At 39.2% G+C, this 16,706-nt stretch overlaps 2 protein-coding genes across 4 annotated transcripts in view; both read right to left on the bottom strand.

The window, feature by feature from the left end:
* The window catches only part of LOC142141621 (uncharacterized), a 939,875-nt gene extending 925,647 nt beyond the window's left edge, over positions 1-14,228 (bottom strand). Inside the window, exon 1 of the mRNA XM_075200287.1 lies at positions 14,151-14,228. The gene's annotated coding sequence lies outside the window, so the exon portion shown is untranslated. The remainder of the gene's footprint in view (positions 1-14,150) is intronic.
* SH3RF3 (SH3 domain containing ring finger 3) overlaps positions 1-16,706 on the bottom strand; it is a 358,548-nt gene that overhangs the window by 168,286 nt on the left and 173,556 nt on the right. The gene's annotated exons all lie outside the window — the stretch shown is intronic.

The raw sequence follows: 16,706 nt of genomic DNA, 5'->3' as shown, positions 1-16,706 counted from the left end.
CTGTATTGTAGAAAGTTAATTATTTCACAGTGCACTTTGATATAACATTTAATTCCACTTCAAATTGTTTAACATTGTACATATTAAATTACAACCGTCCAATGTACGAAATGAAAGATACATCTGTGCTGCATAAAGACTGAGGGGTATATTTACTAAACTGCGGGTTTGAAAAAGTGGAGATGTTGCCTATAGCAACCAATCAGATTCTAGTTATTTATTTAGTACATTCTATAAAATGACAGCTAGAACCTGATTGGTTGCTATAGGCAACTTCTCCACTTTTTCAAACCCGCAGTTTAGTAAATATACCCCTGAATATTTCTCACAATGAAACCTGAAGACGACATACTATTCTGAAGTCATATCTGTGCAGTGGGAGTTGCAACTCTCAGTATGTGACTGAGACACTTATACTAAATTATTTGTAATCCAAAAGCATTTTGTGCAGAAGTTGACTGCCCCTGGCAATATCTCTTATGGATAGATTTACTATATTTCTACTAGTGTCAGGATGATTTATTGAGGGAAGAACAGATTTCATACAACAGATCTCAAAAACACCTTTGTCAAACTGAAACTATTTGTTGAGACACTGGAAATATGTGTACACTGTAGTCAGAGGCTTTTTTTCTCAAATGCAACAATGTATTTTTGTATATTGACATTCCATGTATACAGTCAATGGGCAAATAAAACACCATTAGTGATACATAGTGTGTACCGCTCATGTATATAGTTGTTATAGCAAGAGCTGCCTTTTAATGAATACATTATGCTATAAATACCTGTAGTGCTTTATACAAAGACAACACTAACAGCAGGTCTTTCTTGTGGATGCATCTACAGTAATCAAAGGATACAATTTGCAATGAATAATACCCTCCCAGAAGACATATGTTTACTGTCAAATAAATGGATGGAATTATTTACAATGTATATGTATTTTTTATGAAATACAAGCTTTCCAGTTGAAAGGCAAATTTGCCTTTGGATTGTGTCAAATCTTCAATACTTATCAGCAAAATAAATAACAATGCAGTTACAGAGTAACTGTTTCACAAAATGTAACAGAATACAGGGAACAATAAGGATAAATCGACTGTGCAATATCAAATTCAAATGAGCAGTCATTGCTTCAATAATTGCAAAACCCATTATGACTTAAGTGGCAGATATTATGGCTTGTGATTGGTCCTCCCTATCAAATCTTCCTGAACTTTGGCCAGGCTGGAGAACAACTGGCGGATCTACAGTACTATATAAACCAATGAACAAAAAGAAGACTTTTATTGTACAGGCTAATATTGAAAAATAGAAACATTTTCTGTACCAGGGACAAAGACGTGGGTCTATCAATACAAATTAAATGCATATAACAACCATTGTGGAGAAGAATCAGATCCTATTATGAGACCAGAACGCCTGTATGAAGTGTTCCCACAACCCAAACTGTAGGACAAAACCATATTAGGGGTGCAAATTAGTATTCTGTTTTGCACATAAGTTAAATACTGACTGTTTTTGATAGCTTATTTGTACACTGAAATTTAAAGTTGATATTTGTGTGCTACATAAAAAAAACTGTCAGTATTTAACTTATGTGCAAAACAGAAAACTAATTTTCACCCCTCACATTGTAACATGGTTTTGTCCAGGAGACTGAAATAAGAAACTTATTAATTTAAGTTCCTTAATGAATCAGGCCCCTAGTTTCTAGTCGAGCTATTGAGAAACCATCACCATCAACCTGCTACACAGAATGTGTGACTGTAGTGTGCTCAGTGTGACATGAAAACTAGTAGACAGTCCACATTTAATCCCTTTGAAGACTGTATGCAGACTACTTGGCTACCACTGCAACATTTTTCAACATGATATTGTTGAATTAAAAAAAAAAAGATTAATTTAATGCTAATATATTCTAGGTGGAATGCTATTAACAAGCCACTATGCCTATAAGCTAAGGAACAGATTGTCTTTATGCAATATTGAGCTACATGCATTACACTATTCTATATCTACTGCTCAGAATTCCATATTAAACAGAGTTGTCATCAGGACACCTATCCTTGCAAACGTGACTGATGTTAATAGCACAATTAATTTTCTCAGTGGGAGAGACATTTCTTCACTCACCAGGTGGCTAACAAAGTATAGTGATTAAAATACAAAGCCATTCGAGTGTAATAAACATACAAATATATGTTTGTTTTTCCACAGTAAATTAATTGATTTTACAACCAGTTGTTCTAAATACCTAGTGCTGGATTCAAAACACTTATTGCTTCCAAGCACTAATGCACAAATATAACTAGGTAGGCATGCAATATAGATAAATAATTGTACACCCACTAGCAAATGCTATGCAATAATGTTTTATAATGTAGAAAAAAGTGAGAAGAGGTACAATGACAAAATGGCATGCCTCAATATGTAGATTACAGAATCACAGTAAAATGCAAGTAGCACAGGTCAACTGAACACATCCAATATCAATAGTGTAATCAGAAGTCAGTACAAAGATGTGAAGGGAGAAGACAGCCTCAAAGTTTCATATATAAACTCTTTGACATTCAGTCAATTCAAAACTTGGATACTGACTTTCATGTTTGTGTACAGATCTATTTTAGAGTGCAATATGATCTTTTACTATAGGTCTTGAGCAGCTGCGGAACTAGCTCCCCATGCAGTGGGCCCCATTATCTCCATGGGCCCGATGCACCGCATCTGCTGCACCAATGCAGTTCCACCACTGTTCTTGAGGTTATCTTAATTGTCAATAAGAAGCTGGTTTGAGTTCCCACCATTCAATTTGCAAACCCAACCTGTATTAAGATCAATAGTAAATTTAACAAATTTAAACTATCAACATATCCATCACCATTAACTTTGATATGGAGACATCTGCTTGTCCCCATGAGTTATAGCCATGCCTATTTCTTGTAAAAGCAAAAAACTTTGACCAGTTCATTCACATTTTGGGAGATTATGCACCCTCCTCATTTCAAGACATACAGACAAATTATAATTCAATCCAATATACTGTTACCAATATTAACAGATCAGAAGCTTTATTCAGTCTCTGTGTATATGACATTATGTATATATGCATGCATATGGCAGTGTGAATGTATATGGCAATATGTATGTATATATCATTGTGTGTGTGTATATGGCATAGTGCGTGTGCGTATATGGCATAGTGCATGTGCGTATATGGCATAGTGCGTGTGCGTATATGGCATAGTGCATGTGCGTATATGGCATAGTGCGTGTGCGTATATGGCATAGTGTGTCTGCGTATATGGCATTGTGGGATGTGAAGGATAGAATCCATTTTAGTTGTAATTGGCAGCATACAGTGTAATCAACTGTATTTCTGTATTCCACTATGGTGATAAAGTTAAAAAAAAGATGAAAACAAACCATCAAATGCCTCATTCTACTGAGATACAAAAAGCAATATACCTGTAAAATGCCAAATTATTTTTTTCACATGATCTCATGATCTATTACCACAATTTTATCTGGATCTGGTTTTAAGTACTTGAGTTGGTTGTCACAAGGTTGCCCTATGTATTGTGTGACAGTCACAAGGGTGCTCTCCTTATTCTCCACATTTTCTGTGGTCACTTATTGTTCTGCTTTCCATATTGCATGTACTTATACAGTTTTCAAACAGGTCCCAAGATTCTAGGAGACATACAAGAATCCAGTATCAGGTTGTGAAAGCTGCAATAACTGGTAGGTGAAAGCAAAACCATTTTAATACATAATTTGTCATGTCTAAAGAGGCACAGCCACACCCCATGTCAGCCACGCCCCCATCACAATGTGGCCATGCCTCCTTCTACGACATGGGGGAGTGGGGGCAGAATGTTGCTGTACAGGGACCCCAAATTCCTCTTGGTGGCCCTGAGTATGTCAAACTGGTCCCCACAGATGGAGCAGTGTTTATTGCACTGAACTTTGCATGGTTAATAGTATACTGTCGACTGCAACAAATTGTATTATATTTGAACACTTTGTACAGCTTTAGGCTAACATGGTATCCATACTGTACAAGTTATCATCCAGCTCAAATTCTATTTGATCCAAATAAGCTGCCGATTTTGAGCTGTAAGGAGAAATTAATACAATGTATGACTAATGCTGGTGTCTCTGGGGCAAGCTCTTGGCATGCTTCAATATTGCTAGTCTTAAAGTTATTCAGAGAGATATACAAATTAAGTAATCCACGATTTATGACAGATCAAGATGATTCATGGTACAAATTAAATCAATTCCAGTTTGAAGGCTGGAACTGTACTGGGAGAGAAACTTTGCAAACATATTACAGAAAAAAATGCAAATTGGCAAAAGGTTGCAAGTTAAGGGTGACTAAGAAACATATTCATGTTCATATTATCTCATGGAAAATATTTCATTTCTCTACTGCGATATAACATCCAAATTCTGGCTGTGGTTAAAGTGTAACTGTGCCCATACAGATCCGTACATTAAACAAATATCTGAGGGGACAAAAGATAACTAAACATATTCTATGTTTGCTGTGCGTTACAGATCTATATTCACCTATACATGCCTGGATGAAGTTAAAATGCTCCCAGAAATATATAAATATAAATGAGTGAGAGAGAGAGAGAACAATCCATGTACTATAAGGAGCATGCTCACTGTGCTCCTACATCATTCCACTATAGCAGAGGTTGGCAGCTCCTGGCACGCGTTCCAGAAATGGCTCGCAGCGCCCTGTAGTCTGGCACGCCAACCAGCTGTCAATGCTTCACATCGCCGACACTGAACTGCTGATGACGTGCAGCAGTTCCCCCCGAGGGATCACTCAACTGTCTGCAAGAGGTAAACTGCGTATGCAGGTCATTAATGTGGGCACTTATGTGTAGCAGAACATTATTTGGGGGCACTTATGTGAGGCATAAAATGAATTGGGGGACTTATGTGGCATAAAATGAATTGGGGGCATTACTGTGGCATAAAAAGAATTGGGGGCATTACTGTGGCATAAAAAGAATTGGGGGCATTACTGTGATGAACTGGGGGCATTACTGTGGCATAAAATGAACTGGGGGCACAACTATGTGGCATGTTATGAATTGTGGGCACAACTGTTTGGCTTAATATATTAACTGAGGCTCTATTATGAGGCATGAATAAGGTTTGCGGGCACATAAGACATAAGCTGGATTGGGGGCACAACTATGTGGCATAATCTGAACTGGAGGCTCTGCTGTGTAGCATAATAAGAATTGGGTATATTACTATGTGGCATAATACATTATACAAATTGATTGGGGGCACTTGTGCGGCAGAATATATATCGAGGGTACTACTATGTGGCATAATATGAATTGGGCGCACTACTCTGTGACACAATTTAAAAAATACATATTTATATATTTATATTCATACAGACACAGACAACTGGAAGACCTGGGCTTCACTAGATTTTAGCCGGCACACTGACTGATAGAAAAACCTTGTCAACTCCTGCACTGTAGTAAGGCTGGTTACACACTACAGAAAATTTCTCTAGATGCGATATTGTTAATGTTTTACAAACATTTGAAAGTCCTGGTCAGCATGCCGATTGATGTGTACACACACTACACATTTTACCTTCAGATCTGTGCTCTTCATCTGCCATAACCATCGGCTGAAAAAATCTTGACTGTAAACTCTATGGAGATCTGCCTACACGAATGATCATGAATGCATACACACTTCAGAATTTGCCTGACATTGTCCCATCATTTATAGAGATTTTTAGACCAGTTATAAAATCAAATGAAACGATACAACGTGCTAATGCAATATCGGACCTTTATTGTGTGATTGACGCGATAATGGGGTGAAAAGCCTGTAGAGTCGTTAAGGAGAGCAAGGCAAAAACAGGAGTAACTAAGATCCTGGACACACCATGTTACATTGCAAGAAGTGCAAATTAGTTCATTATTTTGCACATAAGGAAATTACTGACTGCTATTTCATGTAGCACACAAATACTTGATAGTAAACTTTATTTTTACACTGAAATTTACAGTTAATATAGGCCTTGCCCTGCCCCAACTTTAAATCTGTCCGCACATTTTAAATTTACCTCCCGCTCCAATGCAACATGCTTTTGCCAAGGTCACTCCTTTTTTCTGCTTTGCTCTCCTTAATGACTCAGGCCCGTAGTGTGTACCCAGCCCAATTCTGCCAGGTTTCAAGCCAGGCTCTTGATTGGCTATAAATAATCACAAAAGATTGGTGGCACTGGATAGTCAGCACATTCCCTCAGGAAAGGTATGTGTATCAACAACTTTGAATTGCAGTTAGGCTTTTACTCGGGCACACCTCCCAACATTATACTTTCTGGCATGGTCACATCATGATGGGGTGGAGCCATGCCCACCAGGGATGTTTCTAATGCTTTTGAAGGGCGACCCCTTTCCACTCTCCCAAAACCGTACCTGCATTGCTGTGCAGAGTATTGTTGATCAGGATATACCTCCCAACATTCCCAAAATGGGGACAAATGTCCTGTCTTGAGAAACAGCAGGACAATCCATTAGAATCGTAACTGTCCCACCCAAATCAGAACAGCTGTAAGGTCTTCTTTGCCACCAAATATACATTTTTTTCTAAACTGCATTACAGGTACACTTTAAATGTCATCCATCTAACATATCTGAGATTCAGTTTCCATATTATTAGTTTTTTTTAATTACACATTGCACACAGTTCTCCACTATTCAGCCATGTGGGTTTTTTTGTGCAAATGACTGACAGTTACCTCCTCTCAGATCATAGATGCTGACAGTTCATTAAAGCCAAAACACAAAGACAATACTTTCATTCACAAAGCACAGTACGCATGCATTGTGTACTTTTCATTCGTCTAACTTACATGCATTATGATTCTCTTGAAGTATGAAAAAATATACTACAAAGAATTTCAATACGCTTTGGGAAACATACTTGAGAAATGCAATGTTTTCCCTCAATGTGCAGCCAGTAGAAGATGAACAAAATCACCTACCATTAGAAGACAATGTGATGCTACTACAACTGTATAAGAAGACACAGTTGTTTGTTTATTTTCATTGCCCTGTGAAATATCACACAAATTGCTGTCCTCACTACTTCGGATATAACAGCAGTTTTGTGTTGTATTCCAGGGCAACAAAGCAAATAACTCTGTATACTCATATAAAGATGTGCTAAAATCAGACTAAGGGCTAGATTTACTAAGCTGCGGGTTTGAAAAAGTGGGGATGTTGCCTACAGCAACCAATCAGATTCTAGTTGTCATTTTGTAGAAAGTACTAAATAAATGAAAGCTAGAATCTGATTGGTTGCTATAAGCAACATCCCCACTTTTTCAAACCCGCAGTTAGTAAATCTAGCCCTAGGAATCTAGAACAGTGATGGGAAACATGCGGCCTTAGGGCTGCATGTGGCTTCTGAGGATTCACCTGTGGCCCCCAGGTCCTTCCTGCCAAATTTGCTCCTTATCGAGTGTAACACTTGTTTAGAATGCCTGATATGTTATTACAGGTAGGTGTTCCTTTCTTTGATTAAATATTTTGAATTATTACTGAGATTAAGGGAAATGTGCAACCCTTTTGAAGGTGAAAGGGCCACCCCTGAAGTGTGTCAGGTTGCCTACCACTGATCTAGAATAAAAAGGATTTTTTTTCTTAAAAGTTATTCGATGGTATGTACAAGCATATGAAAGTCACTCAAGGTTGGAACATCCCTTTAACTCATACCATTGCATCACAGTGGCCCCGCCCCCTGCTAGGAAATGGGCAAATTAACGGCATTGCCTAGCAGGAGACCGGGCTTAATGATGCAAATTTGCATCAATAAGCCCCGCCCTTGTAACGGTCCAGGAGGAAGCCTACTCTTCTGGGAGCCTCCTGGAAATTCTGGGAAAGTAGGCAAGTATGCTGTAACTACAGACTCAAAATCCTCCCATCAGCCAACTGATGCTAATCATATTCCTTGTACGAGTCACACCAAATCCCAATATTGTTCTCATAAACAACTGGTAATGCTACTTAGAAGCATTTTTGTAGATATCCAGCAATAGTTAATTTAAGATCGATTCCACTTCTGAAAAAAATGTCTACCCCTCTCAACTGGGTCATTGGTGGTTCCAAAGGACATACAGTACAAATTTGTTATTTGTAACATAATATAATTTAAATCTCCCCCAATTTAATTTTACACTGTAACCTTAAAAATAAATGGCTCCTGTAAAAAATTGTTTAATCTTTTAGCATACTGTGTACAGAACCTTTTATGCATGAAAACTAAATGTGACAAATTAAACAATTACTAAGAAATACTTCTCACCATCAACCACACAATAAAAATGTCAAAATGTTAATGACTCAGATCATTGCTGGATGAATGCTCAGAATATAATAGTTGCAGAAATAAATAGTGAATAATGTTAGTACCTAATACATCAATCCAGTGCTTGAATAGGACAGTTTGGATTTGACATTTTAAGCAATAATAAACAAAAAAAAATGTGAACACAAAAATGTACTTGGTCTTGATAATGACAAAAAGCAAATAGACATAGCAAGTGCTACAGACATGTAACTATATAAACAAAAAAAGAGATCAAACCACTCAAACATATAGTCCATCAAGTTGCAACTAAATCTTTAAAATACCAATTAAATTAAGGAATTTTATTTTAATTATTTATTTGCAACAAGAAATACAAATAGTGGATTGTAGAATAAAAAACAATAGTAAAGAGAAAGAAGGAAATTATTAGCAACCTTAAGGCCTCATACTCACACAAGTTTGTTTTCCATTAATTAAGGCAATTACAGACGCCAGTGAAATGTCATGCCAAATGCAAAAGTAAAAAGCCTTTTTGCTCATGTTCAGGAGGCCATTGAATGTTGCCTAGGCTTAACCAATGAGCTCATTTGCCTTAAAGCAAAAAAGAGCAAAAAGCTTTTGGAAAAATGCGCTCTGTCTAAAAAGATCCTGGACATGATGAACGTTGCTAGTGGGTATGCAGTTATTGTAAACATTGGTTTAAATTTTTAGACCAGGTTATACGCTTTTTAAGAAGGTTAAAAATGTTAATACTACACACAAAAATAATGCTAGTAGGTATGAGGCCTAACCAGATGTGAAACTACTGCTGGTGGTGCAGAGCCTATGGGATCCAGGGGCGCGGGGGAGGTAGTTTCGCTACCTGCACCCACTGTCATCTCAAAGCATGCACAGTGAAGCCCAAACTGTAGGTAGAACCCCAGATACGCTCAGAAGAACAGCTGGAGCCGATGGAGGATAGAATTGTCAGACCCCCCCTCTCCCAAATGTTAGCCTGTTGATGAGGTGGTCTGCCCCCGGGCTTATCATATAAATTGGCATCTTATTTAAGCAAGATGCTGGGAGTTCAAGACTGTTTCTGTGCTGGACCCGCTTACAGTCACCAGTATTACCAAGTCGCTAACATTTATAACACAAAAGTGGCAGACAGTGCTGTACTTTTAATGGCATGTGAGCCAACCTGACATAAGAGATCGCACTCTATCTGTAAGAGAATCAATAAGTAGTAATAGGTTTTTCTTTTAATGTGAGCTGCTGCATTACATGGATAGCAGCTCTTTTTATTGTAAAGTGGAACTCAAGAGGTGATATTCAGGGGATTCATAGGTTCTACCTTAAACCAGCAGCTAATTCGCTCTGTGAGACTCTTTCATCAGCAAGTTGTAGGTTGCGAATAACTCAGCCTCCTGCTGACAGCGAAGGGCAAAATGGTGATTATTTGCTATCACTATTGTCAGACTGTATTTATATCAGAGTTAAAAGTTCAATGAATCAAACCGAGGCCTTGTTTGTGAGGCAGCAGAGAATGTGAGTGAACATGTTATGCACTGGGCAGGAGACATCCATGGTATTCACACAATACAGTAGACATGCTTGACATGTTTCACTCTGTATGTAGACTCTATGAAGAGAAGAGACAGACACAGAATTCACTTGACACAAAGGAAACTACTAAATATAAGTGTGAACTACATATATTACAATATGGATGCAGGTAATACTTGCCTACTGGATCTCTCCTCCAAGACAAAGGGCAAGTACGGGAGACATGTGACCGCATCATTGTACCTGTAGGCCTTATTGTTCCATCATGAACCTGTTTTCATAGACTGGTGACCACCACTACAGTCATTTAATTTCACTTCCCTGTTTGAATAGACATACTCTCATGTCTCTTTGTGCATCATAAGATTGTGCCAAGGAAGACACAGACACATTAATTTATGTCATATGCAGGGCCACCAAGAGGAATTTTGGGCCCCGGTATAGCAACTTTCTGCCCCTCCCTCCCCCTGCACACATAGCAGGAGAAGGGGGCATGGCCACATAGTGATGTGGGCTGTAGTTGCGCCTCTTTACACATGACACTATCGGTGGTATTCATTTAGCCGCAAAGTGTATCCGCAACGTCCGTGAGACACTTTGCATTGGAGATTGTGCACACTTTTAATAAAATAAATAAATATAACATGCCAAACTCCAGACACATTACACCACCCACCAGACTCATCACACCACCCCCACAGCCACATTACGCCACCCCCATTGCCACATCACATCCCAGGCACTTGTGGTTCTCCAAGTGCCAGCATGCCCAGACTGTAATGCAGCCCAGGCTGGCAAAGACTTGTAGTTCCACAAACTAAAATGGTGTTTTTAACTTATTCATACATACATTTGGAACATCATTTTTTGGGGGATATGTAAACACTGACAAGCAAAAATGCTGACAGCCTAAATAACTACATGACAGAAATCTCTACACATATAAAATACAGACAGTGTGATTGCTTACAGTCACACTGAGGATTTCCCATGACATTGTGGGAAATCCCCCTAGTATGGAATTATTATGGGGTCCCTTGGACTGAAAAACAGAGGATTTATCAAGCCATTGTGAAATAATATAGGGGTTGAACTAAAGAAAAAGAAAAAAATATATTTGTCATGTTTTATTTCAGGGGTTTTATTATTTTTATTAAACTAATGTGATTTGAAAGACCGTGTTTTATTTACATTTTACTTTGTGGTACTACAGGTCACATCGGGCACTGGGTGTCACGGCAAGGGGGTTCTCCAAGTGCCAGCATGCCCAGACTGTTAATAGCAGTTCCACAAACTAAAATGGTGTTTTTAACTTTTTCATACATTACACTCACTTTTTTACCCCACACCCACCGCCCCAGGGGTGTAGGAAGAGCCCTTGTGCTTTCAGCACAGGGCTGGATCCTAGAGAGGCGTCTCACACATTTTTTTTGCAGACCCTACTCCCTAGGAAATCCAGCCTCATGCTGAACAGCCTGGGACTGATTATCATTATGACAGTGGGACCACTGCCTGTGTCCCCCTGCTGTAGTATCACCTACCCTGGCTGGTTTGTCTAGTGCTGGTTTTCATAAAATCGGGGGGACCCCGAGTTTATTTCCCACCCGATTTCATGGAAATCCGCAGTAGGCTGGCAGCACTAGCGTCAATAGTGTTTATAGGTGGGGACCCCACACTTTTTTTTGTTTCTATTTTTTCTATTTTTACCAGTATACATCTGTCAGACCTGCTCGCATTGCGTTCTTACTGACGCGCTGTGTCGGACATCATTTTCACTGCCGGATCTCACACTGTCGGTATTTTATATGTCAGCATATCTTGCTTGTCAGTGTTTACAACATTAGGTATTTCCTACTCTGCAGTATTTTAAGTGTTGGTATTTTCGTGTCAGTATTCTTTGTGATGGTATTTTGTGCATAGGAAATTTGTATATAACCCCCCATTTGGGGGTGCGCGTGCTACCCACTGGAATTTGTTTCGGGTTTTTTTAAATAAAAAATAAAAAAATAAAAATAAAAGTCATTCAAAAAATTAATTACTTGGCTGTGAGGCCTGGGCCCCCCAGCCAATCCCAGGACCTGGTAATTTGTAACTGCAAACTTGGTCTTACCTCAAGGCACGGAATACGAAAATGAATAGCCATTGGAGACAATGATAGAACATACTGGGAATCATACTTAGTGGTTAGCACTTCTGCCTCACAGCGCTGGGGTCATGAGTTTGATTCCCAACCATGGCCATATCTGTGTCGAGTTTGAATGTTCTGTGTTTGCGTGGGTTTCCCCCGGGTGCTCCAGTTTCCTCCCACAATCCAAAAACATTCTGGTAGGTTAATTGGCTGCTAGAAAATTGACCCTAGTCTCTCTGTCTGAGTGTGTGTTAGGAAATTTAGACTTTAAGCCCCAATGAAGCAGGGAGTGATGTGAGTTCTCTGTACAGCGCTGCGGAATTAGTGGCGCTATATAAATAAATGATGATAATGATCGTAAAGCCCTTAAAAACAGAACATTCATAACAATCATATGATAGCAATAAACATATTTGTTTTTCCTTTGTGTATACACATCCCTTTGTTTTTCCTCATGCTATTGGATTTATTTCTCCTTATTGTGTATCTATATGCAGTATCCCTAAACACAAACTGCTTCACTTCAGCACATAAGAGAGATGATTCACTTCACAAATGAAGCCATATGCTGCAGTGTACTGTACGAGGAATGAAGCCAGATCACCATAGGTACAAATGTTTGTTGGGCTTTAAATGCTTGAACAACATAGAAGAATAGGGAACATACGCAGCTTAAAACGATTCTAAATATATGATGTTTAGTCCATGTAAACCCTAGGTTCAAATCTTTTGCCATCTTAACTGCATAGAATAAAACATGTACATATATCCCTAGCTTCTTGCAGCAATGAGGTTGATGCTTTAAAGATTATAACTACATCACTTCTTTATTACTGTTTATTTATAGAGTGCCAACCACATTACTCAGTGCTCTACAGGGAAATATGTAATCATTCACGTCAGTCCCTGCTCCACTGGAGCTTACATTCTAAATCCTCACCACATACACACCCGCTAGGGTATGTTTTTGTCAGAAGCCAATTAACCTACCAGTATGTTTTTGGACTGTGTGAGGAAACCCACGCAAACAGCAATGCTAACTGCTATGCCAACGTTTACTATTAAATATATGATCCTTAACAAGATAATCCATAAATACCATGCTATCTCTTAAGAAATTTATGTTATAATGAAAAGTCGTTGAATTTAATTAATTTTACTTACTGTGTCCTTCTGGGAAACATCCAAATGTGCCTTACACAAAGTGACCTAAATCTTTAAAAGAGCTTTGAGGATCTTATACATATTTATATTTTCTGTTATATATCTCTGCATATTAGTGCAACAAAAACTAAAAAGGAGTAGCATGGATACTGTGCATAGGAAGGGATTGAAGAAAGAGAGCATAAGGTCCCTCTTCACTCTTCTTTTAACTATTTCAACCAAAAAGTATCCTTTCAACCACAATTAACATTTAGGATGAGTAAGAGAAATACCAGACAAGAGGAAAGGTAATGTACAAAACAACTGTTGGACTTGAAAGTTGAGGTGACATTTGCTGGCCAATACCTATACCATTTAGCTGCTGCCTCTTGTACCTTTAAAATCAATTGAGTCTTTATTTCTAAGTCATCATCTGATCACCTTGACATAGATTTCACAACCATTCACCAAAAGGCTATTATTTATCTTAAGAAATCTATCTCTACAGCCAGGGCTGCCAAGAAGAATTCAGGGCCCGGGTACAACAAATTCATGGGGCCCCCCTCATATTCAAGTAAGCCCCAAAATTTTTTTGCGCCGCCTTACGGCGGCGCAAAACAATTTAGGTGTATGATCATACATTCAGGGGCGTGGCTAGCCAAACGGCGGTGCAAAAATTTTGGGAGGTGTGGTCATGCATTTGGGGGCGTGGCAAACGTGCCATTGGGGCGTGGCTAACATAAAAACCACTAGGCTCTCAATTCGCCGGAGCGTCACATATGTTCAAGCACTCCTGACTTTCAGGACATCTACCACCACAGTGTAGTATACAAACAACGCAGTGTGTACACAAACAGTTCAGTCTTGGCCTACACCTTACATTGGGCACAACATTCACCAAAAATTGGTATTGTCCCTACTAGAATCACAACATTTCACACACTGTGCTGCTCTCTCCTACCTGTTCTTCTCACTTTCTCCACCTGTGGCTGCTGGTTTCTTTAGTTGTGGCTTGTCCGGATCCAGGAATGTTGAAGGACCTATTTTGAAAAAAAAATGGCTACATTTAGAAAATTACAGCCAGCCCCGGCGTTAAATCAATAGCACCCACAATTAATAATTAGGCCTTCCTCCAGCCCCAACATTAAAATAATACTATTCACATTTAATAAATAAACTTCCTGCAAACAGCCCCAGCAGTACCTATTTCTTGCAACCATCACTGCCATTAAATAATTCAGTCACATTTAATAAATAGACCTCATTCTCCCTAAACTCACCCCAACATTCAATAGCCCCCAAAACTTTTTTTCTCCTCTGTTCCTCTCTCCTTTTTTTCCTCCACTGTTCCTCTTTCCCACTTTTTTTCCTCCTCTGTTCCTCTTTCCCACTATTTTTTCCTCCACTCTTCCTCTTTCCTACTTTTTTTTCTCATCTGTTCCTCTCTCCTTTTTTTCCTCCACTGTTCCTCTTTCCCACATTTTTTTCTCCTCTGTTCCTCTCTCCTTTTTTTTCTCCTCTGTTCCTCTTTCCCACTTTTTTTCCTCATCTGTTCCTCTTTCCCACTTTTTTTTCTCCTCTGTTCCTCTTTCCCACTATTTTTTCCTCCACTCTTCCTCTTTCCTACTTTTTTTTCTCATCTGTTCCTCTCTCCTTTTTTTCCTCCACTGTTCCTCTTTCCCACATTTTTTTCTCCTCTGTTCCTCTCTCCTTTTTTTTCTCCTCTGTTCCTCTTTCCCACTTTTTTTCCTCATCTGTTCCTCTTTCCCACTTTTTTTTCTCCTCTGTTCCTCTTTCCCACTATTTTTTCCTCCACTCTTCCTCTTTCCTACTTTTTTTCTCATCTGTTCCTCTCTCCCACTTTTTTTCCCTCCTCTGTTCCTCTTTCCCACTTTTTTTTCTCCTCTGTTCCTCTTTCCCACTATTTTTTCCTCCACTCTTCCTCTTTCCTACTTTTTTTCTCATCTGTTCCTCTCTCCCACTTTTTTTCCCTCCTCTGTTCCTCTTTCCCACTTTTTTTCCTCCTTTGTTCCTCTCTCCCACTTTTTTTTCCTCCTCTGTTCCTCTTTCCCACTTTTTTTTCTCCTCTGTTCCTCTCTCCTTTTTTTTCTCCTCTGTTCCTCTTTCCCACTTTTTTTTTAATTCCTCTGTGGCTCTCTGCTTTTTTTCCCTCCTCTGTTTTTCTCTCCCCTTTCTTTATAGTACTGTCCATCTCTGTTTTCCTCCCCTAGCCTCTCCGTTTCTTTACTTACCTTTTGTCAACTTCTTTCCTTTCTTTTCTTCTCTTCTGTCAACTTCTTTCCTTTCTTTTCTTCTATCTCCTCTTCTGTCTTCTTTCTTCATGCTGGCTGCAGCGTTCCTCACTGACTGACGGGCGTGACTTGATGACGTCACGCCCGGCAGTCAGTGTGAATGGAGAAGAGGAGAGGAGGGACACGGCGCCGCGCGATCACGTGAGTATCGTTTTTTTTCTTTTTCTTTTTTTCTTCCAGCTCCCCCCACCAACGAATAACCCCCCCCCGCCCCCCCCCCCCCCCCCCCGCGGGAAAAAAAATAAAAATAAATAAAAATCGCAAAAAAGAAAATTATAAAAAAAAAAAAAAAATTTAATTAGCGGAGAGGGCCCGGCCCGGGCCCCCTGGCATGGCCGGGCCCGGGTAAAATGTACCCGCTCCCCCCCCCTCTCGGCGGCCCTGTCTACAGCTCATTGTGAAGCTTAGTTTAAGTACGTAGGGCTCTCTGTACTAATGTACATAGAGTCACAGTGCTCTTGTTTTGGAATAGAGCCTTGCCATATGTAATATCTATAATATATATATAGTGCAGTTGTGCTCCAAAACAGAGGAGAACTGACCTCCGACACCTCAGAGGTGAGGGAGGATTACAGCAGTACATAGTAATGATTAATCATTACCATTTGTGCAAACCCTCACTCCATCCCAACTCCCACCTGGTGTACATCTATACAAAGCAGCTAATAGGGGCAACATTGAGGAAAGCTTTATGTGCAATTTTGATTGGACAAAGGTACAACATTAAGTAGGTTCCTGATTCATTAAGGATCTTAACTTGAGAAACTTCTTATTTCAGTCTCCTGGACAAAACCATGTTACAATGCAAGGGGTGCAAATTAGTATTCTGTTTTGCACATAAGTTAAATACTGACTGTTTTTTCATGTAGCACACAAATACTTGATAGCTTATTTGTAGTTGTACACTGAAATTTAAAGTTGATATTTGTGCGCTACATGAAAAAACAGTCAGTATTTAACTTATGTGCAAAACAGAATACTAATTTGCACCCCTTGCATTGTAACATGGTTTTGTCCAGGAGGCTGAAATAAGAAGTTTCTCAAGTTAAGATCCTTAAAGAATCAGGCCCCTTGTACCTAAAGTGTATTTAATCTCAGAGTTTCTGGGGTTTGCACAGTTGCAGCTGATGCTGGCTCCCAGGTCTCATCACCCAAAAGTTTCTCAAGAATGACCATTGAACCAGGAATACCAAAAGCAATGACAT

This window comes from Mixophyes fleayi, chromosome 2 (assembly GCF_038048845.1).
Source record: "Mixophyes fleayi isolate aMixFle1 chromosome 2, aMixFle1.hap1, whole genome shotgun sequence".
NCBI classification, from domain to species: domain Eukaryota; kingdom Metazoa; phylum Chordata; class Amphibia; order Anura; family Limnodynastidae; genus Mixophyes; species Mixophyes fleayi.
Note: the sequence above shows the minus strand (reverse complement) of the source record. Positions and strands in the feature narration are given on the sequence as shown.